The 24,016-nt window shown below is 41.2% G+C and overlaps 1 long non-coding RNA gene across 1 annotated transcript in view; it reads right to left on the reverse strand.

Annotated features, from left to right (window-relative positions):
- The window catches only part of LOC112460010, a 74,624-nt gene that overhangs the window by 15,481 nt on the left and 35,127 nt on the right, over positions 1–24,016 (reverse strand). Inside the window, exon 4 of the long non-coding RNA XR_003041394.1 lies at positions 5,829–6,116. This is a non-coding gene — a long non-coding RNA (uncharacterized LOC112460010). The remainder of the gene's footprint in view (positions 1–5,828; positions 6,117–24,016) is intronic.

Here is a 24,016-nt window from a genome sequence, read left to right on the forward strand (position 1 = left end):
GAGATGCATTATTAAAAGAGCTATGTGGTCAGATAGGTATCGACAATTAATATACGAGGATCCTGGGGGTTCGTACGGTTCGTGGCACGGGGACGAGAACGCGGGAGGGATCGAGAAAAAAGAGATACGTCTGGGATAACCACCCAGAGAGAGAAAGAAAGGGAGGCGGAGGAGAAAAAGAAAATGCGCAGATGGACAGGTATCTTGTATCTTACTAAGGATCCCCGTTTGATCTGTCACGGTGAGATATTCACTGATCGATAATAGAAGTTAAAATAATGTTTGAATTACATGCATGCCAATCATATCGGTCTGGGCGTCTCAGACCGCATTAATTAAAGTTTCAAATTAAATTCGCCCGAAAATGAACTTACTGTGTCTCGCGAGGAGAAATGAAAGCATAATGACTCTAGTCGGCGAAACACAGTGTCTCGTGAAGTCAATTTTATCGACTGCACGCTGTCACGCGAATTATGTACGGAGCGCCAATTATATTTTATAATTGAATTAGCTGCTAAACTCTTATGCAAATTTTCCTGCATTACTTTGCATTCCTTACGAATTGACTAGGATCTTATAGAAGAATATCGCGACGAATATTTCATTTATTCGCGACGCGACGTCGTTATTGACTTGTCGAACGAATCTAGACATTTCAAAGCGATTAAACTCGTTGAAGACACGGTTGTAGGCAGCAACAACAAAACATCTCCTGTTTCGTGTACCGCCAAAGTATAGCGACCGTCGTCGCCGGGGATGTCGCGTCGATAAATCTATTTGATCGGAAAATCCGTACATCTATTGAGACACAAAGGACGAAGCGTGCCAGGTATATCGTCGATATACTATTCCGGTATACGAAATATTACATTCCCCGTAAGTTTCGTGTCCAGAAGCAATACCAGATTTTAATTTAGCTGCCTGCGCCGTCGACCTGGGCTTGCGCGTCGTCACCGCAAAGAATCGCGGGACGGACGTGATAATTATCGCCGAGTCAAAGAACGATCCTCCACGTCCGCGTTCATCGACACTGCAGCAAATACGGCGACATATGTATAATATATATATAGATATGTATACAGTAGTTACCGGGGCGCGCCCCGGGGTCTCTTTTGATGTTACACACGGGGGCAACGCGCTGCGCCGGGAAACTCATTTTCTGAAGCCTGTCCTCTGCTGTCCGCGGATCGTCGGCAGGCGGGCGGATTACATATTTCCATTTGGCAATCGACTGGCCTCCTCTCCCTGTCTAGCCGTTGCCTCCGCGCTTGACGTAGCTTACTTTATACCGGGGGCAAAAACGAATCCCAGACACGAGCCGGCCTCTTGTCAGCGGCTAATTAACGATAGACATCGACATTGTCCCTTGATGGTAGAAAGAAACCTGTCACGTGTTATTTTCAATACGATTCGGACTCTCCGACTCGAATATTTACGCATCGACGATATAAATTCGTGAAATCGCGTGTCTTTCCCCGGCTCGATTTAGGATACAGCGATCATATTCTTTTGGTCAAAACGGCTTAAAATAGATTAGAGTATTAGTTCTGTAACATATAAGACACTTTCTTATATCCGCTTATCTTATACCTTATGAAATGTTTGTTCGACTCGTTATATTTATAATTCTGTACATTGCGACAATCGCGATCCGAATGAGTGGTTAGCCCGTGGCGCGACTGCCAAAATCGCAAAATTACTAAAATCGACATAATTCGCCAATGAACATCCGCGATCCGCCTGGATGCTCCGCATTCTGCCGCACGCAGAACTCACGGCGCGCCGCAGGTATTCGTTTCGCATCTAGCCGTTTTTCCCACCACATCGATTAGCGTCTATTTATAGTAATTTGGCGCGATGCCCTGGAGTTCCTGGAATAGAATCCAGCCGGAGATAAGAGATCGTCCTTGTCTCGATGCAGTAGGACCAACGGTGCATTCGGAATCGCGGAGGAGAGGCCCCGTCCTCCTTCATTCTCGACTGCTCTTTCGGTATCCCACGTCTCGTTCGATGACGAGAAAGAAAGAGAAAGAGAGAGAGCGAGAGAAAGAAAGAAAGAAGAGAGACGGAAAGAGAGAATGAGGCAAGTAGAACTTGCCGATTCGCATCATGCGGCTACCGGGAAGCCGGACGGTGTCCTGCATTGCGATGCGACGGACGACGTGTATCGTCCGTCAATCATCCCAGAGACACGTACCCGTCATCACGTATTCTGCATGTAATATAACCAAACACCATCATGACCAAACGTGTAAACAACGTGCATTGCCGCCTACGCGGAGCGGCCATCTTTCTGCGCTATCGCGACGAATTGACTGGACCGCGCTGGACGTGGATGGACAAATGGAGCAAGATTTATTTGAGGCACGCCGCGTTATTCGCGCGCGCGACGAGATCAAGCGAGAACTCGAAAACGAGAATAAAAGTCAACCGCGAAAGTTGCTGAAAATACGTCATCGCTACGCACGAATACATTCAGTGGATAGATGGATGTACATTATTCCAATTATGCTAATATCGTATACTAGTAGAGACTCTCAAGTAAGGGTCTCTCTCTCTCTCTCTCTCTCTCTCTCTCTCTCTCTCTCTCTATAAAGGGTCTCTATATATATTATAATATTAGAATACTAAATATAATATTAATAAATATAATAGGGGACCGGTTGTTCCAACCTGTTGGTAAACTAACTAATAGTTAAATCATATAAATATATGTGACTTTGTTTTTCCTTCAAATTTAACAAACTAAACAAAGCTAGACATATGATTTAACTATTAGTTAATTTATATTCCAATAGATTAGAACAAACATCCCCAAGAATATTAAAATAAAGACGCACGAATACATTTATATAATTTCTCATCGTCATTGGCCCAACTAGGATAATTCTTTTTGCATATATTAACTCGAATGACAGAACGAAGGAAAACGGCGTGAAGACGACACTAGAAGAAAGGAACGACAGAGAACGCGGAGCCTTCTTCGTGGTCGCGGGAACGGCGCGGCGCGGCGCGGGGTGCTTCGAGATGGTATCGGGTTGCGGCCGAACGGAACGTTGTTACATTCAAATTAGAGTGGACGACGGTATGCGTACCTGAGAGTCGCGTCGGGTCGTTGTCGTCTTCGGGCGCAGGACGGTCCTTCTGGTGTCCGAGCGTATATACGGGCGGTTCGCTTGTACACGCCGCGCGGCAACACCGTGGCGGAGGACTTACGGACGAAGGATCGTATTCAAAACAGCGGGTGGCTCCCAAGCCCTCGAGCCGTCATGCGATCTTGTCCTTCCACAACGAGCGGGTCCCATCGCGCTCCGTCTCGAGGCGGAATTTCAATACACTCGTATATTTAACGAACGTCCGACCCCTTCCCCTCCTCCTCTTTTCCTCTCTTCCTCTTCCCGCGCATTTTCGCTCCCGCGATCCTTTTCTTCTTCTTCTTCTTCTTCTACTTCGTTTTTTTTCTTCCTTTTCTTATACCTCCTCTCCTCCCCCCCGCTTCTCCCGCTTATTCGTCCGACGCTTTTTCGTCCTTTGCCCCTATGTGTTCCTTTTTCCGTTGAGTTTCTTCAGGTTCTCCCGATATACCGAGCGGAGAACTCGTTCGCCGGTCGCAAAATCGCCTTTTTGTATTTCCCCGCCACGAAAGAGAGGACCGGGAAGACACGTCGCGCGGCTGTGAGACTGGAATCGGGAATTTATTGTCAGTTAAACGGGCCTGTTCTCCCCGGCCAACTTATCCCGGACGAAGCTTTTGACGGACCCCTGGTGTCTCGATCGTTTGCTCGAGCCCTTGCCTGCGACTCGAGACTCATACACACCGAGAGAATTAGTGAAATAAATTGCAACAAATATGTAAAATGCCGAAGATGGAGAGATTCTTAATTTCGTGAAACTTTCGTATATTAGCAAATTTATCTGCTTAAGGGTTTCTCTAATCCTAATTAAAATTAAAAAGGGTACGATACTTATACCTTTTATAATTATAATAAAGCTAGACATATAGATTGTATCAACACTGAAACAATAATAGCATTGGTGCTTGTGTGAAAAATGTAAACTACTCGCTTTAAAGCACACTTGAAAGGAACAGTTAGTTTAAGTTTTATGACGTTCTTTTATCAGATACATTAATGTTCATTTTATAGTACTTATTGATTAGTAACATTTCCGTCTACAAATTATTACATAATATAACATTATGTAATAACATTAAAAATATTAAAATAAATTGTAAATGACAATAACATAGGTAAATGTGTTATAGAAATTGCTTTTTTAAGAAAACTCTGCGATTATCTTCACGTTTGTATCAATATTTTCCTTGTATCGAACCATTCGTCAACTTTTTGATAATCCAGCTATGTTTCTTTCTGCATGTCGTAAAGCTATCCACATCGCGTGTTAGAAGTTTTCCCGAAAGGGAGAACGCGCAGTGCATGTAGTCGGCAAGATGGTTCGCTCGATAGATCGTCGGTCTGTCTCTCTTTTCGATTGCTAATAATCTCAATGCGCGACTTCTGTCTGTGAAACTTCCGTTGTTAGCATAATTTTCGCATTTATAGTGTTGTCATATTTATCATGTTCTTAGCATTGAACAATATTAAATAGATTTACTTATATGTCAGCACGCATGTTATTTCAAGAAAAACTTTGTGTATTATTCATCATATCCCTTATAAAAATAGTTTTGCGTTAAACATGCGGATGATATTAAAATTTACGAAATGCACTATACACTATATTTTATTATACACGAACACAGAAACCATAAATAACAATGCTTTAAACGCGTAATCGGCACAGCTATCTCCTTCAATCTTCGAGGTACTTCTGACAGAAAACATTATGACTTTTGCCGCACAAAGAAGCGGAACCACGCTGGAAAAAGAGTGACGCCCCTCGAATAAAGTATGGCTCTGTTTTCCCCGAACTAATGGCCGTTGGATCGACCATCGTCCACTATGTAACTCAACTAACTCTGTGCTTCCTTCGCATTTTATAGATATATATGTCTATCTACTTAGCTAACGATCGGCAAAAGAAGCGATTATTGAGGGAAAATCGAAAACAGTTTTCGTATAAGTTCTTTTTCTCTACTGAGAAAATAGAAAATATTGACTACTTATAATCTCTTACTGACTAAAAGAGATAGACTATTAAAAAATTGGTAAACATTATGTAAAACGGTCAGTATATACATATGTAAAATACCTCGTCTCACACACATTTAAAGGAATTTTAAAAATACAAATCCATATACGATTTTCAGATACATTAAATTCACAAGTTATAAAATCTTTCAAGAAATTATCACATGCTAAAACACAAGGAATAAGATAAAGAAGAAAAATATTTGTATGATATATCCAAAATGTTTTTGTCTAAACATTATTTAGGCAGCTTTGCTATTGCTAAAAATATTAATCGTAATTGATAATGGTACAATAGAGACGTTAAACCTTCGCAGGAAATATTCACATCTAATGTGATATATTTGTCCAGTGACGACAGGAACGTACATTGTCTCCGTTTTCATCTGTTCACCTTTTGACCCTCCTTTACATATATACGTATGCCGTCGCGACAAAAGACATGTATTACTTTTTAAAAAAGTGGTATTTATTATTTGCATAAAATATGTAAATTAAGACATTCATTGAGCAAAAAAATAATATTTTTACAATATGTTATACATATATATAATGTATTAATCCTATATGTATTTTATGATCTTTCTAGCACATTTGGATCTTCATAGAATATTAAAAAATAAAAATATATTGTATAATACGATCATAGTGTTAAGCTATCGTTTGTTTATAACTTACGACAAACATTGGGCAAGTCATCGACTTTGTTGGGTTGGAGGACTACTCTTTGCATAATCTCGCTGGTTGCGACGAGATAAATAGCGATCGTTTGGAAGCGAAGCGTCGCAAGTAATGGCTGCCCTTCTGGCCCTCTTTTTCAGCTTTTTCAGGCCAGTATTATTGCGTGGTCCGTCGTGTCCCCCATTTCGCCATGTTCCAAAGTACGAAATAACGAGTGCGTACGACCCCGTCCGTTCGTCGCGCTTTATCCTGGCCGTATAACCGCCGAAACGAACCATTTGTCATCTGTAATTAAAGAATAACGTTTTCCTCTTTGCGCCGAGAAGGGGAGAATTTACCGGGCGTAATCACGCTTCTCACCGCACTTTCGCGTAATCTGACGGTGGCCCTTTCCTTTTTTTATTTCAACGACCATTGGAAACGTATCCGAGCAATATATATTTAATAAACATTAATCCCGCGATAATTATTGTTTTGTTATATTGCAATTAATTATCGAATTAATTCGACAATTAATCAGGATCCGTGTGCGCCGACATACTTCATAAATATTAATTTCGCAATAATTACTGAGCCACGGTACAAACAACGGATAACAATTTGCACGTTTTAACGAGCCGCGCTTGGATTTGTTTCAATGACAAAAGAGGAAACAGGGGTTTCCTGATTGTGATATCCAAACTAATACCGAGAGACCTATAATTAGTCATATTATAATAAATTATTATTATTATTATTAAGATATTATATTTCATAAAATATAAAATATAATAATAAATACAATTAAATTTGTTATATATTAGAGAGAAAAGATGATTTCTAAATAAAATATTACTGTATTATTACATTATGTAAATATATGGATAAATGTAAATTTATCAATTCCTTTTGATATCGAGTAATAATAAAATAAAAACGCATTATGACGGTAATGCTGGGTAACGTCGACCAATTTGAAAAAGACAAGGTTCTTCACAAGCAGAGGCACCGACATTTCATTGGCAATCTGGTCAGGCCTGCCCCCGACGGCGCGAACAAATTGTTATAATCGGCGCGACGCTTCAAGTACAACGTCTTCGTGACAAGATGTGGCAGGATAAGAATGATACGTGTCTCATTGTGCGACAATGGCGACAACCGGGCAAAAGCCGAGAGAAAGAGAGAGGAGAAAAAGGCGAAGGAGAAGGAGGATAAACGAGCGATCAGAGGTCCATCAAAATGCACGGCGCTTCTTCAAGCTCGATTCCCATTGTCGATGCCTTTGGCAGTGCGCGATATCTACCTGGCGGACACCTGCATGCTGTTGCATTAAATTACACTTTAAACACGTTCGATCGTTTCACGCGGTGGTCCTCATCTCCATGAACTTCCACCGCAAGAAATGAGCGATCCAACCATCCGCTTGCCCGTGTAAATCGGGATTTATTGCGATTTCGAAAAAGACTCGCGTCGAAGCGCGGCATTGAATCTTTCGGAATATATTCGTTCCGCGAATCTCACATTCACTGTAAGTTCAAAGCATACAAAGCGAGATAATTAAGGACGCATTCCATCAAATTGTATCTAATGTCGGCTTTATTATACTTACAATAGATGCACGTTAATTAATACCAACATCACGTTCGACTTCTACATTGTAACAACGGGGCGAAACCGTATGCTAATTAAAGGAGATTAATGAAAAATTAGCTAATTAGAGAGGAACTGCGAAGTCACGATTAAAGGAAAAGTCTCTAGCGTAAGATACTTCTTGATGCGCTAATTGATATCACTAATTAGTATAATATCATAAACGTAATATTATTAAATAATGCTATCAAATAATAATAATACTATTAAAATATTGTATTAAAATACAATAATATTATTTCAAAAATTTCAAAACATTTTATTTAAAAATATTAAAATCTAGCAAACAGCAGTTGAGTGATTTAAAAAGTTATATAAAGTTGAAAAGTATTTGATTTATTCTTTTCAATATTCACGCCTTAATTAATTGTATTTTTTTAGAAGCAAAATTTATTATTATGCCATCAATTCGACTTCGTCTACGGAAGCTATGTAAAAGACAACTCTAGGATTTCTCCATTTCAATGTGTGTGTTATTCTCTTTATCATACAAGACAGGCCGCATCTTCGTCATGCCGCAGCGTCATGCCAGCCTAAGAAGCCGGTGGGCAGATACGAGCAAAAGAGACGGAATGATAGAAGCAAGGAAGCGCAGTGGTCAGAGGAGCACCTAAGATCCGCGGAGGTTGATGTTTATAAGAAGAAAAATTTGCATACGATGCAGCAGATCGTCGATAGCAAAGTCCCGCGTGCGGGGCGGTGCGTCTCGGAGATTCAAAGAGGCTTTGTACCATTATATCCGGGGTTTCTCTCTCTTTCTTCTCCTCCCCTCCCTCTTTCTCTCGTGCTTTCGCTCTCTTTCGTTCTCCTTCCCCCTCAAATCACAGGCGAGTTGCCAGCCCTATCGTGAACAAAATAAGAGTCTATATATCTCTGCTGTGTGTTTCGCTTCGCATGGTCTCTCTGTACTTTCTTTTTCTATCGGTGCGCTACGTCACTGGACCGAAGCGACGTTTTCCTGATTGGTGTTGACTTATGGAGCGATCGTTTTTTCGCCGTTTGAACTTTGCTCTAAGCGTGCATCTCAATTTTGGCGCGCATTTTTCTTGAATATCAGGAAGAGAGACATTCTTCCGCATGAGTCACATCTCGTTTCTCTTCGTATGACTGTTCATTTATTCATTATGTTTCTTAGACATTTGTCAGACTTCTACGTCGTGTTTTTGACATTGCTATAATAAAAGTATACCTTTTCTTTTCGAAATCTTCCCAAATCTAAGAAATAATGTACGTTTTTTTAAATAATATATATTTTAAAAACTTAAAGTATCTCGTCAATGTTAATTTAAAACAGAGTGTTTAAGAATCATTAATAATGACACACATTAGACATAAAAATTTACACATTATTAAACATATGTTAAGATTAAATAAAATTTTTGTGATATAATAACTGAAAAAAAAAGAAATACATATGTAATTATTCCGTAATAATTTAATATACAACAAAATAACAATCGCATAATCGAGAAAACTGATGACGCAGATATTAGATGGTTTAGAACAATTGAGAAAAAAAGATGAAGAAATGAACATGATATCGATGTAATCTCATTCTTTCTCAACCACATATTCTATGTTGTCATGTGTGATCAAAGCGGATAAATTAAAAAACGGCTAATTAATGGGTAATTAACAAATAACACTACGGAAAGGAGACATCGAGGAGAGGTGGTCTTGTCCCGCGACAATTGGACGATCGATCGGCCGAACTCTGATTGTCCCCCGGTTTTCTTCTGGCGGTATCTCTGAATTTGATTCCGATCTCTTTGATGAAGGTACATCTCGAGGTACATCTTTTGCGTGCCAGTCGCTTTCTTCTTCGTTAGGTTGCTGGTACTGCTTGGTCACATTGTTAATTATTTGATCGACAAGATAAGAGTGTTTTACATATCTCATATATTTTTAACTCTTTCTTTTTGGCCTAAACCTTTTTTTGTCTCCTCTTCTTGAGTCGAAGCGCCATCCCGTCTTTGAGATTCCGTTATCTCAATTGTGCATGCCTTATCGATTAGCGATTAGCGAATCATCAGCGTTTCTACGATTTTTTTACGGACAGGCATAATACGAGATAGATAAAGAGAAGCCTCTTTCAGCATTTTAAACAGTTTACACAAAAATCACTTTTTAGGCATCCATCACTGAATATTATCTTTATACATCTGTCAATAGTCAATACATATTTAAATTTTAATTTACGGTTTTAGTCAAATATTATTTTAGTTAAATTTAAATAAAGCATATGAAAGTACAAGCACATTATTATTATAAACATATTCTATCCTATCTTGAGTAATTGACAGTTTTAAAGAACACAAATCTCAATCTCTTGAAATCGTAAATCCAATTCACCCATTTAAGAGGCGGATAACTAGTCAAGAGAATAACTTAACAAGACGTAGAGAAGAAAGATCGATTGCTCGCATTAATTGGCAGCCGGTCCGCGTCGATCCGCTTCGCGGTGTCGAACCGAGGGATCGATACCCTGCGGTGTAAATAGGCCCCGGCGGATTAATTAAGTACGTAAAACGCATATGTCGTGAGAGGCAAGAGGGATTGCCATAGGCGGCACTCATTAAGATATTCGCCAGGCTGTTTCTTATCTAAAGAGTGACAGCGCTCAATCAAAGAATCAGGATCGCTGCTTGTGGCAGTCATGTTGTCAATCACGATCGGCACGACGAATCTCCTCTCGTGTCTTCGCTCAACAAGGTTCTTTTTCTTTTCTCCTTGCTCTACCCCGCCATCCCACAAACAACTGTCTTCTTTGAGGCTGCGATCCGAACGCTGCGCATCCGTATCTTCATCCATCTAATCGCGGAGTAATTGATATGGATGAAGATATCCCCCTTTCTCTCGGCGTACTCTTTCTTGTCGAACGACTCCACATCGGCAGGCGGATTAGACAAATGTCGGTTTGTTTTCACAAAAGAATATTGTAAAAGGCTTAAGAAATTTCTATGAAACATTAATAAAGTGAATATGCAATACACAGAAAGAACGTGATATTTTTATAATAGCGATTTGCATGCTTCATATGTATTTAAATTTCTTTTATGTACTAGACGATTTGTGTATTCGCATTTTTTATTTGCTCGAATTCAAAATTGCTTGACGGATCGTCCGGAGAGTGGTGGTGGAATTTCGAAGCTGGCGCATTTCGCCTGGTCGTTAATTAAACGAAATTTAATTTCGGTCTAAGAAGCGGGTGCGCGCCGCCCCGAAGCCGGACGAAGGACGAAGGACGCAGAATTAGCGGAGTCGAAGTAAGAGCGGGGTGGCTTGTTAAACAAATTTAATATTCCGACCCGCGGCCCTCCCCTACCCACCTTGAGAAAACTTGCCGGAAACTTGTTACCGCGTTAGCCCGGAAGGCACATCAAATTTGTCTGTTCCGGGACGACCTCGCCGCGTGTTCCAGCGAGTCTCGCCCAACTCTTGCGACGGACTCTGGAAGCGCGCCATGTTGTTTCTACAACCCTGTAGGCTGCGTTTACGTTCTCGCCTTCGTACGAAACTGCGCCGAGCACGAGAGACGGCGGTGCCGTTTTGAGCAGCTCAAAGTAGCTTCAAGGCACCGGCTGGGACCTACCAAGAAGAGTCTGTTCAGCAGCGAGAGAGAGAGAGAGGGAGAGAGGGTGGTTGGAGGGTGGATAGAATCGAGGGTTTCTAGCCGGAGCCTCGCTCGGATGCAAGGGTGGTAAGTAGGTAGGTTAGACGGTAATGCTAGAGCAGACTTAGGAAGTGGCGTCGTCGAGACGCCGTAACTTCTGCCACCCTTGTGCCAACCTGACGCCGCGCGGCCTCCCTCAGGATATGCATGTAAGTTTACCCCGCGGCGACACGTACCTTCCTTCCCATACCCTCCAACGACGCCGGCTCTATACCAATCCTGTCCTATCCTATCATATTCTTGGCCCGCAACGGTATCCAACCACCAATATATGTTAGCGCATCTTGTCCACGAACGACCTTTTGACATTTTCGCAAATATCAAGGATTACTGATAAAGAAAGTATGTAGAATAAATATCTAGATATTTATAGATCTAGATATTTATAAACATGCGAGCAGGAGTATTTTTGTAAAGACTTCTTAACTCGTCTTTCTTTTTTAATCTGAATAAAAACCGAAAATAATGTCATTACTCGTATTAAATTATACTTGAAATTAACATTAATTAAATATTATCACAGTTTTTCCAATCATAATTCGATTGCAATGATTAATGCTTGCTATTCACAAAAAAGAAACATATTGCAATTCATAACAATGGAAGTTTAATTAAATACAAGCACGTCAGCAAGGAGACCCCGACGCATCGTCGTGATGCAGATTGGTTGATAAGATTTCTGCAGGAATCGAAGAACGGGTCAGGCATCGTTTTACGTTTCATCTAACTCCGGTAAGGTCGTATCGTCATGCGATCCAATTCGTAAATAAAGTTGGCAAGGAGCAAACTGCAATCGTGCACGCCCACATAACTTCCATAATGGCGCAACGATTCCGTTGGCGTGGCCCACCCGTCGGTCAGAGGTATCGCAGGGGTAGCATAATGATTGCGTGCCCGGGGGCAATGAGGTAGTTTGAGAGTGATGGCGCGATCATGGGTGCGAGTGAGAGGGAAACAAAGGGATGGGTGGACGCTAGATGGATCGCTGAATGTTGACGCAAGGGCGGCGCGGGGTGGTACCGACACCAACTCGACCACCTGCACCCCAGGTAATCGTGGCAACCTGTAAGGTGCTTGGTATCGCGCTTGGGACTCACCCTTGTACCTTTGCTACGGTATCAACTGCTCGCCATGCATTTAGATACCGCGGATCTTTTATCCATTTTTGTTCATTTGCGTTTTTTTACGTTTAAATGATAAAATTGCTTTTATGCTTTATTAAAGATCTTATGGGAAATGTTTAAGAAAGGTTAGAAACAAATGTTTGTATAAATACAAGGAGACATATTAAATATTTAACTATTGCTATATATATTTAAGTAAAATGCAATTAATATTAAAGAAAATTCGATAAATCTTAGTCTCTCTTTACTGCTATAAAAATATACATATGTAACTTTTCCAATCCGTATTTTCAATTTGTAAATGTCTACCTGGTATATAATTAATATACATCTGCACAGTGTATAGCTATAATTTCCATACAAGCAATGCAATTTACTTTATTCAAATTCTGCGTGAAGCTTCGGTGTAAAATTATTATTAAGCAAATAGAAATTTAGGCTTAGAACATACGTAGGACTAATAATGTCTTAGCTGTATGCAATAGGATGGCGCAAGATCATTCTGCTCAACTATTTCCCCGACAACCGCTCTCGAGGTCAATGAATTTCGTAAGCACTCAGGTACATCTAGTAGAAGCGCACTTAACTATGCCAGACTGTGCTGGCTACGCTCAGCAATATATATAAGAGGTCGGACTAGGTCTGACTATGCGAGGCACGCGAGGGGGCTGCTTGTAAATTCTCTCCGAAATGAGAGTGTCACCACGCTCTCCCACCACCCCTTTCCATAGTTCCTTCCTCCTCCGTTCCTTAACTCTCCTTGTTCTCTCTGTACACGAGCGCTGCGCGCACGTCCCTTCCCTTCGCAATCCGCCATAGGTCGATCTTCAGTTCAGAGTCTTTCTCCTATATATCGCATGAATTCCCAATGAGCTTTCGGTTATCGTTCTCTCTCTAGTTTCTATTTTTCTCCTTTCTTGCTTCCGTTATTCATACGTTATTATAAAATCATTGACCCCGTTTTAAACGTAATAAATTTATCGGCTTACATTTTCCTCAAATATAAACTATATATTTTATTCTCTAATTTAAAAACAAGATATCTATATAGTCATATCGATACTAACGTAGCATGTTCAACGTACAATGCGGGTAACGTAATCTCACGTGAAACGTTCGGAGGAAATACTGCGGGCGCGCTCGATAGATCCAGATCCGCGTGATCTTGAAACGACTCGAGACGAGCCGGATGCTCATAGCCGGTGAGCGCCGGAGAATCCTTCTCCGTTTGCAATTTCAACACATGCCGTTACGCGCACGATTCCGTATTCCCGTCGAGGAGTCGGTCGCCCGTGGGACGGAGCAAACAAGTTCTCCGAACCTATTTCCCTAACTCTTACTCCTCTCTCTCTCGGAGGAGTCATGGATCACCACGCGTGGCACGTGGTGGTGCGCCGGTATGGCAAACGTCCGATGGTCTTTCTCCTTACGAGGGTTGGCGGTTCGCTATAGCCCCGGTATATCCCTCTCGGCACACCATATCCTTCGCCTCGCTTCCAGCGCGGCGACCGCGTCAACGCCGAAGAACGGTGCGAGAGTGCTGCGCGCTGCCACGCATAATTGTGTATCAACACGCAGTGTGTGCGGCCAACTTGATAACGTGATGAATGTTGACATATTCCCTAATGCCGATATTACATACGACCCACCGCCCTCAGCCTCCGCCGCTGTTGTCCCTCTTTTATCATCACGCCTTGTCATCCCTTCGCGATGATGTACGGCAATACCGGATGTCTTTTACTCCTCCGATGGGGATGCCGTTGCTTTGTTTATGACTCGATTTTGACTATGGTTCGGTAACAATATCGAAATGCAATTTGATAGAAATAAGAATTGTTAGAATTAGACACTTTTTATTAAACACTAATTTGAGTTAGTCGAGCCTTATTCACACATGACTAACATCGAGTTTAAATAAAATTAAACTTTTTTTAGAAAAGAATCTTATTTGTTTATTATTTGTTGACGAAATAAAAATGTAATTTCTACTAGAAAGTTGTAAATTAAAGCATGTGGTAACTTTCAATTAGGTTGTAAATTTTTTAGAAAGTTGATGGTATCTTTTTCGTTATTCTATAGATGTGGAATATCTATTTCCAACGGTTCTCTGCATCATTTAAATTGCTCGGCTGATTTCCTCGCGGATTCCCACGATAAATCCTTACAAATAAGCTAAACAATTTGGCGTAATATCGGAAGAAGCATGTAGTAGTATCACCGTAGGGGTCCCGGGGTACGCATACGTGATAGGTCGAGGGGTTGAATCGAAAAGTGGTGGTTCGGTTTGTCCTTTCGAGGGTGCTCGAGAATTCGATGGAAAGCCCCGACGACGCTTCCGTGGTCTAGGGTGGATGCCGTTACCCTCGTAAACCAGGAGACAAAATCGGAACGGAACAGAGTCGCGATACCGGGGAGACGGTATGAGAAACAGAGACGACCGAACGGCGAAAGAAAAAAAGAAAGAGAGCGATAGGGAGAAAGAGAGGACGTGGACATTTTCCCTCTGTCGGGTTTCAGCGGGAGAGCGAGCGAAACGTAGCGCGGTATGCGGGCCACGTTTCTCTTATTTATCGTTTCCCGATGCTTATGTTTTACTAGGCCGTGCCGTGCCGTGCCGCGGTACACGATAACACCGGCAAGGGGTGGAATCACTGAGGGAACCAATAACGTGATGTATTATACATAATGCATGGTCCATCCTTCGCTCGGTTGCTACTTTGCTACCTGCGTGCACGAGCCTCCGTCTCGGCGCTCATCGAAGACTCGAGGAAAAAAAGAGAATAGATAAGGTTGAGGCCTCTCGAACAGAAGAGAATGGGAGGTTCTCGATAATGGATCGTCGCGAGAAACAAATTCGATTTTAAACCAAGTAAGACGTTACTTTGTCTGCAAAGTCAGCTTGGACACACATATAAATATTCTCAAGTATTAACGTATCAAGTATATATAATCGAAAACAATTAAATCGCTGTCAGATAAATGATGTTGATTCATACATCATATAATGGTTTGGTTTACTCTATTTTTCAGTTTGGTTTAAATAATAAATCATTAATTTTGAACAATTTTATTCAATTATTTTAACCATATTCTCAATCGCAAATAAACATTTATTTTGTCTCTACGATTTTACTTCATTCACCTATCAAATAAAGGCAACTTAGTTAATTCATTTATACTATATTTCTTAATTAACTCAAATAAAAATATTTTTTATATTAAAGTATTATTTTGTTTATTCACATAGAAAACATGACAAAAAATTTTTTATAATGTCTTTACTCACGAATAATGTTTTCTTCTCGAGAATTTATTAATCATTACGAGTCAAAAATTCCTCGTACTGTCAATGATAACGGGCAGAATCGTAGCGGAAACTACCGTTGTAGCGGTGTAAGCGTGCGAAATGGTTTTGCATTTGAAATACTTTAATATAGAAGGATACATAACTCAAACCGTTCTCTAAATCATGGTTTCACGTTGCTTCGAGGCGGTAGATGTTTCAATTTCCTTGTGCAATGTGAATGTCCGTATTCGGGTTTATGAAAGAGATAGAGATGGAGAGAGAGGGGGGTGAGTGAGTAAGAGAGAGAGGGGAAAGGAAGAGGGGGGAGGGAAAGAGAGAGAGAGAGAAAATAGATAGGAAGAAGAATCTAAGGGGGAAATATGAAGTTAATTTCGATACGTTTATTCAGATGACAACAGTGACATCGAAAGACAAACACTGAAAACCGTGTGTCGCGAAATACGGCGCCCTTTCAATTTCGTCAATAACAGATTCGGAACGCTGGCGCCACGTTAAAATCTAATATTTAAAAAGCGACGGGAATCGGGAAAAATTGTTCGCGTGAGCAATAAAAGTCCACGAGAGACGAGCGCATACGTCGTTTCACGCCGGATGTAGCTGGATATCGTTGAATGTATCAATAATTGATGTCGGTAATCGACCAGTTGACGTATCACCAGCGCGAAACGGCGGCAATCGGGATCTGGCGGCAGGTACATATCATATTTAGATAAAAATACGAACGAGCGGTAATTTAAGAAGTCGTTGAAAAAGAAGGTGCACGATCGGCGTGGAGTGTGATGCTGATTATAAAATCGAAATGTTAATAAAAGAGAAGGAACGAGCGACTTATTGTTAGCAGGCCACTTTGTTGTAATAATGCATTTTTGATGAATACATTTAGTGAAAGATATATTTTCAAATAGCTGTTTTTAATTTAAAAAAAAAGTAAGGAAAAAATAATCTTTCGAACAAAATTGGTCTCTCGAGTGTTTATCTAGGAGATGCACGCTTTGAATAAGCGATGCTCGTTAATTAATCACTTTGTTAACGATCCAGCAATTACCACGCTTGTCTAATTGAAGCTTACATTTGCGTTTATGGAACATATCGCGTCGAGCAAACGCGGAGGCGCTGTCGTTACCAGTGAGGTAGACAAGTTTCATTTGCGTTATTTATTCGGAGCGAGGCGGTGCACGAGAGAGCCTCGGTCGGTGCGTAATTATAGTGGGCGATGGGACGGAAGGGGTACGGGGGGATGAGGATGGAGGTAGAAGGGTGATAGTCAGGAGGGCGCGCGCGAGGGCCGGGAGAAACAGAAACAAAAAAAGTTCACCGACAGAAATGGGGAAGAGTCCGGCCTTCCATTAGCGCACCCTTGATTACTTTTTCTCATCTCAGCATCTAAATAAATAAAATATCGGGATTCGCGCCTCGGTCGGCCGTCGCAGCGGTGTCACGACGCTTAGATAAGAGATAATGGCAGACGGAAAAAGTAACTTTATTTAATTACGAGAGGGCCTCCTCGTTAGTTACAGAAAAGCATGATATTCTCTCTTTCTAGTTTTTGTTATCAACGTCGAAATCGTCGATTTTCGTCGAAATTGTTCATCTTGAGCAAAATTTCTTTTCCACTTTGTATTGTAAAGCGAACAAACATCATCAAAATATTCTTGCAAATTTTTATTCTGATTGCACTAACCGGCAATTTCTTATTATTTCCGCAATCTTGGTAGTTCTATTATGGATACTCGAATCATTAAAGTTGATCTCTACATTTTCAAAGACTGGAAACGGTACGTTACAATCGACCGGTGTAATAAATACGTTATAATCGCTTCTCTATGCGCGCGAAAATTTACTGCACCAATATAAGCTTCGCGCAAGAGCGGCTGCCGAGAGTCGCGGGGGTTAATTAGATCGAAATTGGCGGTAGCCGGCCGCCGCAATTTTTCGTCGCCATTTTTCGCCAAGTAACCGATGAATCACGAAAGTTTCCAGTGACCATCGCGTAATAACCGGCCGCGATTTCGGCCGTTGATCGGTATGCAAAGTGGCGCGGGCCTAGCACCGTAAATCATAACCGTGGCTATGCGATTCAGCATTCTTTCTCATTGCCATCCACCCGCGCTCCACGCCGCCCACGCCATCAGCTTGCCCTGCCAGCAATCCCCATTATCACGCCCGGCAAAAATAAGGCAGCGAGAGCTGCCCTACCCTCCGCCCGGTTTTAACGAGGCCCTGGCGATCAGTGTAGACTCTTAAACACCCCGATTAGCTGGCTGTCACGAGCAGCCCCACCTCATTCTTTTCTTTAATTCGTTTTTTTTATCGAGCCCGAGGTAATTAGGGTGGCATCCCTGCAGTCAGCGGCTCCCTCGCTAGCCCTCCACCGTTCTCAAATTCTCCCTACCCCCCCGTTTGCTACCCCGGCACATCCTCACCGGCCGACCTCGCGGCGGGTTCCGTGTTTTAATGAGATTTAGGATTCTGTTGCTAGCTAAATTTTCATAAGTTCCGGTGGATTGCCGATTTCTTTTTTTTTTTTTTCGAATTCTCTGGCCGATTCTTCTTCTTTCATAACGTCTTTTTTTCTTTACATCGCGGCATCTTTTTGTTTTACATGATTAGCGTATCACATACTGTGGCAATCTACACAAAATCTATATATCTATCACAAAGTAAAGATGCGCTGGAGAAATTAATCTCTCTAAATAGATAGTTTATATTCGTATAAGGATAGAATATATATTTTATATACGGATGGAAAGACTAAACATTATTTATATACATTTTTTTTCTAACTTCGCGGGATAATTAGCTCGCGGCGAAGCATCTTTGTTTATGACCGAAATCTTAACATCCGAGCATCTCATACGCAGTCGAGATGGCGGTACTCGGTTGAAAAGGTCCTAATGCACGGAAAGAGCATTTCGCCATCGTGCGGCTGCGAAGAGCTGTATAGTTAAAATGGATGAAAGAGAGACGAAAGGGAGATTAGGTGCGACGTTAGCGTTAGCAAGAAGCGCGTCCAGAGGAATTCGTCTCGCGGCTTAACAACCAGAGACTTAAGGCAACCAACGTTACCGAGTCTCTCTTATTCTCACGCACACACGAGAAATCGTGTAGCCACGTTTTACGAGCCAAACTCAGTTTCTCCGTCTCTTTCGTGTCTTTGCCAAAATCTGAACTCTTTACCTCACTTGATCGCATTGGCGATGCGTCACGTCGGATTAAGAAGTGAAATACCTTCTACGCGACTGCCTCGAGGAGAGTAATACGCTATGCTGTTTATGTATTGAAATATCATAATATAAATATCTCTACACATGAATACACTTGGTCGAATTGGTTCATCATTAATTAAAAGACCGGAAGACCAATAAATAATTGATTTTTATTGAATAATCTTTTAATTAGGGCACAGCAAATTAAAAAAGAAATCGCAGAAACGTCTAAGTTGCTGATCGTCATTAAAAATTAGATTTTAATTAACAGTAATAAAATTTTGTAAAAAAAAATGGTTAAATGTTTTAGAGAGTTCATACATAAATATAGAGAGAGAAATGTTCAATCTAGCAGCAATATTGCAAACTCCCGAAACGTTTTCAACTCTCAGTGCCATTTCTCTATAGTTAGTTACTACTGTGAAGCTAAATTAAAAATCACGCAGGCACCCCAACGTGAAACAATGCTCGCCGATACTCCGATATTGTGCCCGAAACCGGAAATACCGTTGCGGGTGGAACGAAGACGGCCTTCTGAAATATCGAGATTTACTGATGTATCGAATTTCATGGTGCACCGATCGTAGAAATCGGCAGCTTTTCACGGTCCATGTTTCTCCCTCCAAGAGAGTTTCGCGTCGATACAGCTTACAGTGCAAAGCGAAACGGTGGCGCTAGAACATTAGCATTCCGTAGTTGCGGTGACGTTTCTCACGGGGACTTCCAAAAAGGAACGACGTCCGCGACGATCAGCGGCGTAAAATCGGCGCGAGACGAAAAGGTGATACTAGTAAATGGCGAGAGGCAAGGCTCAAGAATTTGTAGTTTTCAATACGTATGTTGAATCTTCAATTATAATATTTTTTCATTGACAGAATTTAATGGCTGGATTTATAGAATTATGCTATGTGATTATCACAAGTATATCTATTCGTATAAGTAGCTCGCATGAATAAAATCCTCGTAGATGTACATTGGTTTTTGACAGATTACTTTCATATCATGTATTACTTCCGAAAAATGGAAAATTTTAGTTGATGATAAGTAATAAATAATATTAATAATTTAATTATAATTTTTATAAATTGATAAAGTAATCGTTAATATTTCGCAATTTTTGTTACATATTAGAAAGAGAGCAAGAAAGAGAGAGGAGGGGGAGAGAGAGAGAGAAAGAGAAAGATTATAATCAAAGAAATGCAAATTTAAACCACGGCTTTTGGTTTGGTTTTCAAGGACTGGTGCAGCCCAACGTGGGATTTTACTTGTTCCTACCGGCGTCATACGTACACCGTCGCTCTCAAGAATCGGAATCGCGTACCGCAAACAATACACGTTGTAGGCAAGCCGTGTCCATGCATAATTCAAATAGTCGCACAGCCGTCCGTGGAACCGCGGAACCGAGCGAATTTTCTCTTCCGCTCTTGCCTCCGCTCCTAGTAAATACGTAATCAGACCTCGCTATCATCCCGTTCCATTCCTCCCTACCCCGCCAACAACCCCCTCGTTCGCATCCATCGCTCCTTCCTTCTCTTCTCTCTGCGAGAAGCCCGTCGCCCGGTTGCCCGGCACAGCAACCCGTCCCGTTTCTCGTCCCAGCCTCTCGCCTCGTCTTCTCCCGTAAACACCGACTCCATCGTCGTACACACCTCAGCTATCCCCCGGCGGCTATCCCCCGTCTCCATCCTTCAGCCACCGAGTACACAGTTATTCCGATACGAGTTTACACGCCGGCGCTCATAAAACACGTATGAGATCTGTACCGCATTGCGACACTTTGACGGCATCAGTTCAAGTCACGTTTAAAGGATAGATATATAGCTTGCTCAATGACCTACACAAATCAATCACGTATTCAAATGTGCCGAGATATATTTGTAACAGATTTCTCAATCTAATTACATATAACATTGAGAAATATAATATCGATATCTTTATTACAGATGGTGTTAATTATTATGGGCAAGTTATATTTAGAATTTGATGTATAAATAATACTTCAACAATATCGATGTTTATAATAAGAATGGAGTTTATCAAACCTTTTTGCATTTTACGTAAAATATTGAATATATACGTGCAATTTGAATTCATCATTATTGCTATTCGCTAAAACAATGAGCAAAAAAGATCACTTCGTTCTAGCATATGTTTGCCTGCAATAAACCCGAACATCGTTCATATTTTTGTCCTTTATCATGCCACAAGAATACCACCTACCGACACTTTAATACTCACTGTGTCGAAACTAGCGGATCGGATAAACGTCTGTACGAATTCAAACGCGAACGAGCGAGAATTATGGATGCAGTAGTCGTGCCGATCCCGATAAGATCTTTAGATGTCGATCCTTCAAATAATCCCGATCATTTATTGAGAATGAACAGGATGGAGAACACGGTCGAACTTGCGATTGTAAACGTTCTAAAGTACCATTCGAACTTTTCAAGAGCAATTCGGCGGCCCAATTGTATTCGGACGATTACGAATCGATGTAGCGTAGCGAGATCGTATAAAAAAAAAAGAGTCGCGAAAAGTAGAAAGAGACACGTTCGTAGGCCCCAGGCTTATCATCGAGGGTTAATGGCACGACGAGTGGCTCGTGTATTTCACGAGCGTCTTTCGCGGCGGAGAACTGGGGGGAGGGGGAGGGTGGCTCCTGGGGAAGACGGCGGAGGGTTATCCCGGCGTATATATGCGCCGCGAGTATCTGGACTTATGATGGAAACAATTTAGAGGCTTTGGGCGCAAGGCGGACGTGTAAGCCCGGCGCGCGTGTACGGAACCACTAGTACCGGGGATGTGCTCAGGGTGCGACGGCGGTGTATCCGCAGGGACGAATACGATGGCGTGTGTGCGCTACGGTGGAGGGAGCTAAGCCGCAATAAGTCGAGGGATGAGCGCGAGATGTGGCCGAATCGTACCGCGCATACTGATATCCCGTGGATAGAGAAAGAAAGAGGGAGGAGACGCGCGATAGCCGCTGGCTCCTCTTCCTCTCGCTCTGCTCTTATTGCCCCGTCCGCCGCGCCGTTTCACGGCGAGAATTTTCGAGTAACAGCGCGATCGCTTCACCGCCGCTGAAGCCGGTACGTTTATCGCCAAAAATGAGTCTATTGTGCGTTGTGACCTCGTGTAAAGCGCGATTATATTACGCGCTGAATAATGAAATGTACCATGGTAACGTAAATTGTCATCATTAATGATGAAATTGAAGAAAAATGCCTAAAAATGTACGAGAGGAAGAAAGAAGTGGGAATGGTTGAATTGATATTTAATTAAGTCCATTGTAACTCAAGATATATATGTTCATATGTTGTCGCGTTGTCATCTGTTTCTTTAGTTGAGTTTAAGAAATAACCACCTATGTAAATTTCAAAATTACATTATTCTGTATCTCTCATTTTAAGCAATGTTTATTATTTTCACAAGATTATATTCAATGTTAAATAAAAATAAAAAGAAAAAAAACATTTTGTTCCAAAAATAAGTAGTTTAATATATAAAATTTGTATGCTATTTATATGTTTAATGAAAAATTGCATGCTTATAAAATAGCATCACACGCTTATATAAAAAAATCACATAGAATAGTTTTAATCATATACACTGATTACTTATTGACGTAGATGACTGTATCTGCGCTCGTCGTAGATCATCGATACGTGTGGCATTATTGTAATCAAACATTGTAAAATATAAAAGGGATCTTTTAGAAATTTGTCACTGCGAGATAATGTCCTCGCGAAAAGGATGTTGCTTACGTCTTGTTGACACGTTATCCCTATCCCATGAATGAGGAGAATATGCGCAGGAAGACGTCAACTACGTGGCTTTCCGTTGCGCATGGCAGTGTCCTCGCATCGGACTTTTCGAGTAGTAGGTGGAAGGGCGTCACGGCGAGTGAAGACGGACGTCGCGACGCTACCATAAATCGTGGGTTTACTCGCCGACGGGGAGCGTCCTCTATCCTTTCAAGCGCTCCTTTTCCTCCTCCTTCTCTCTCTCTCTCTCTCTCTCTCTCTCTTTCTCCTTCCTTTTCCTTCCCCTCCCACTCATCATTCCAGAAAACGACCTTCTTTCCGAAAACCACGAACGACAACGAGGTCCCTTCTTATCGTTGCAAGAGAGTAACTCTGGCAAGATGACTTTGATTATGCTACTATTAACTGGATTTTATGGAACGCTTGTCAATGTCTCGCTAATGTATTGTCGACGTTATGACTTAAATGTGAGCAATTAAGTAACTTGGATTATATCCACAATTATTTTATTTTTTTTTTTGCAAATATGTTAAGACAATATTGATATAGAAAATTACTCGTAGAATTTGAATTGGATTTAAATTTCAATAAAGATAATCTTTAATCTTTAACTGTTTGCATAAAGTCTGCGGAGGTCCATAATCATTTAGTTTATTTTTTACCGCCTATGTCCTTATTTTATTCTTATATTACAATAATATTGCAAAAGTGAGTTATCGTATTTAAAATAATATTATATTATTTTCAAACATTCGCTAATGATATTTTGCATCGTTATTACATTGCTGTAACTCAACTCACAATATTAATCTTATGCGCGCGAGTAACAATATATTTCATTAGATCATATACATATATATATGTGTGTGTGTGTATGTATTTCTTGTGCCTGAGAAAAGTAAAGGTGGCGGAAAAAAATAAGGAGTAAACGCACCGCCGTGGAAGAAGCTCAGTTTTGCTACCGTAGACTAATTTCCTCCGGCTATTCTCCGGACCGTGCAGAAAGTTCTGGGTGATGTACTCGTCCCTAGAGCCTTAAAACCGGCGACTGTTCACGGTCTGGATATTATTCAAAGCGGGTACGAATATACATATACCATTACGCACGTACTAACTATCCAGCAAAATGAAGTGGCTCGTACTCGCAATAAAAATGCCTCGAATTATGTAGGCACGCCTCGCCATTCCGAAAGAAATTAAAAAGTAATTAAAACAACCGGAGCTCTCGCAGCTTTTACCTAACACTCGAGATCCTTTAGAGACTCGGGGAAGGCTGCGAAGAGGTCGTTTAATAGCGGAATCAATATTTGACAGAAAATAAAAACATAAATCACGGGAATTTAATTAATCGACGTCTGTATAAGCCAGGGTTAAGATAAATTTGCGAATCGGACTTTTTAATCAATAACTGTCTCGATATCAATAAAATTTCTTATGTAAACAAAGTTGGAAAGATCTTAATAGTATTTAATTTAATAAGAG

The sequence above is a fragment of the Temnothorax curvispinosus genome, unplaced genomic scaffold (assembly GCF_003070985.1).
Source record: "Temnothorax curvispinosus isolate PA1 unplaced genomic scaffold, ASM307098v1 QBEX01010285.1, whole genome shotgun sequence".
Classification (NCBI taxonomy): Eukaryota; Metazoa; Arthropoda; class Insecta; order Hymenoptera; family Formicidae; genus Temnothorax; species Temnothorax curvispinosus.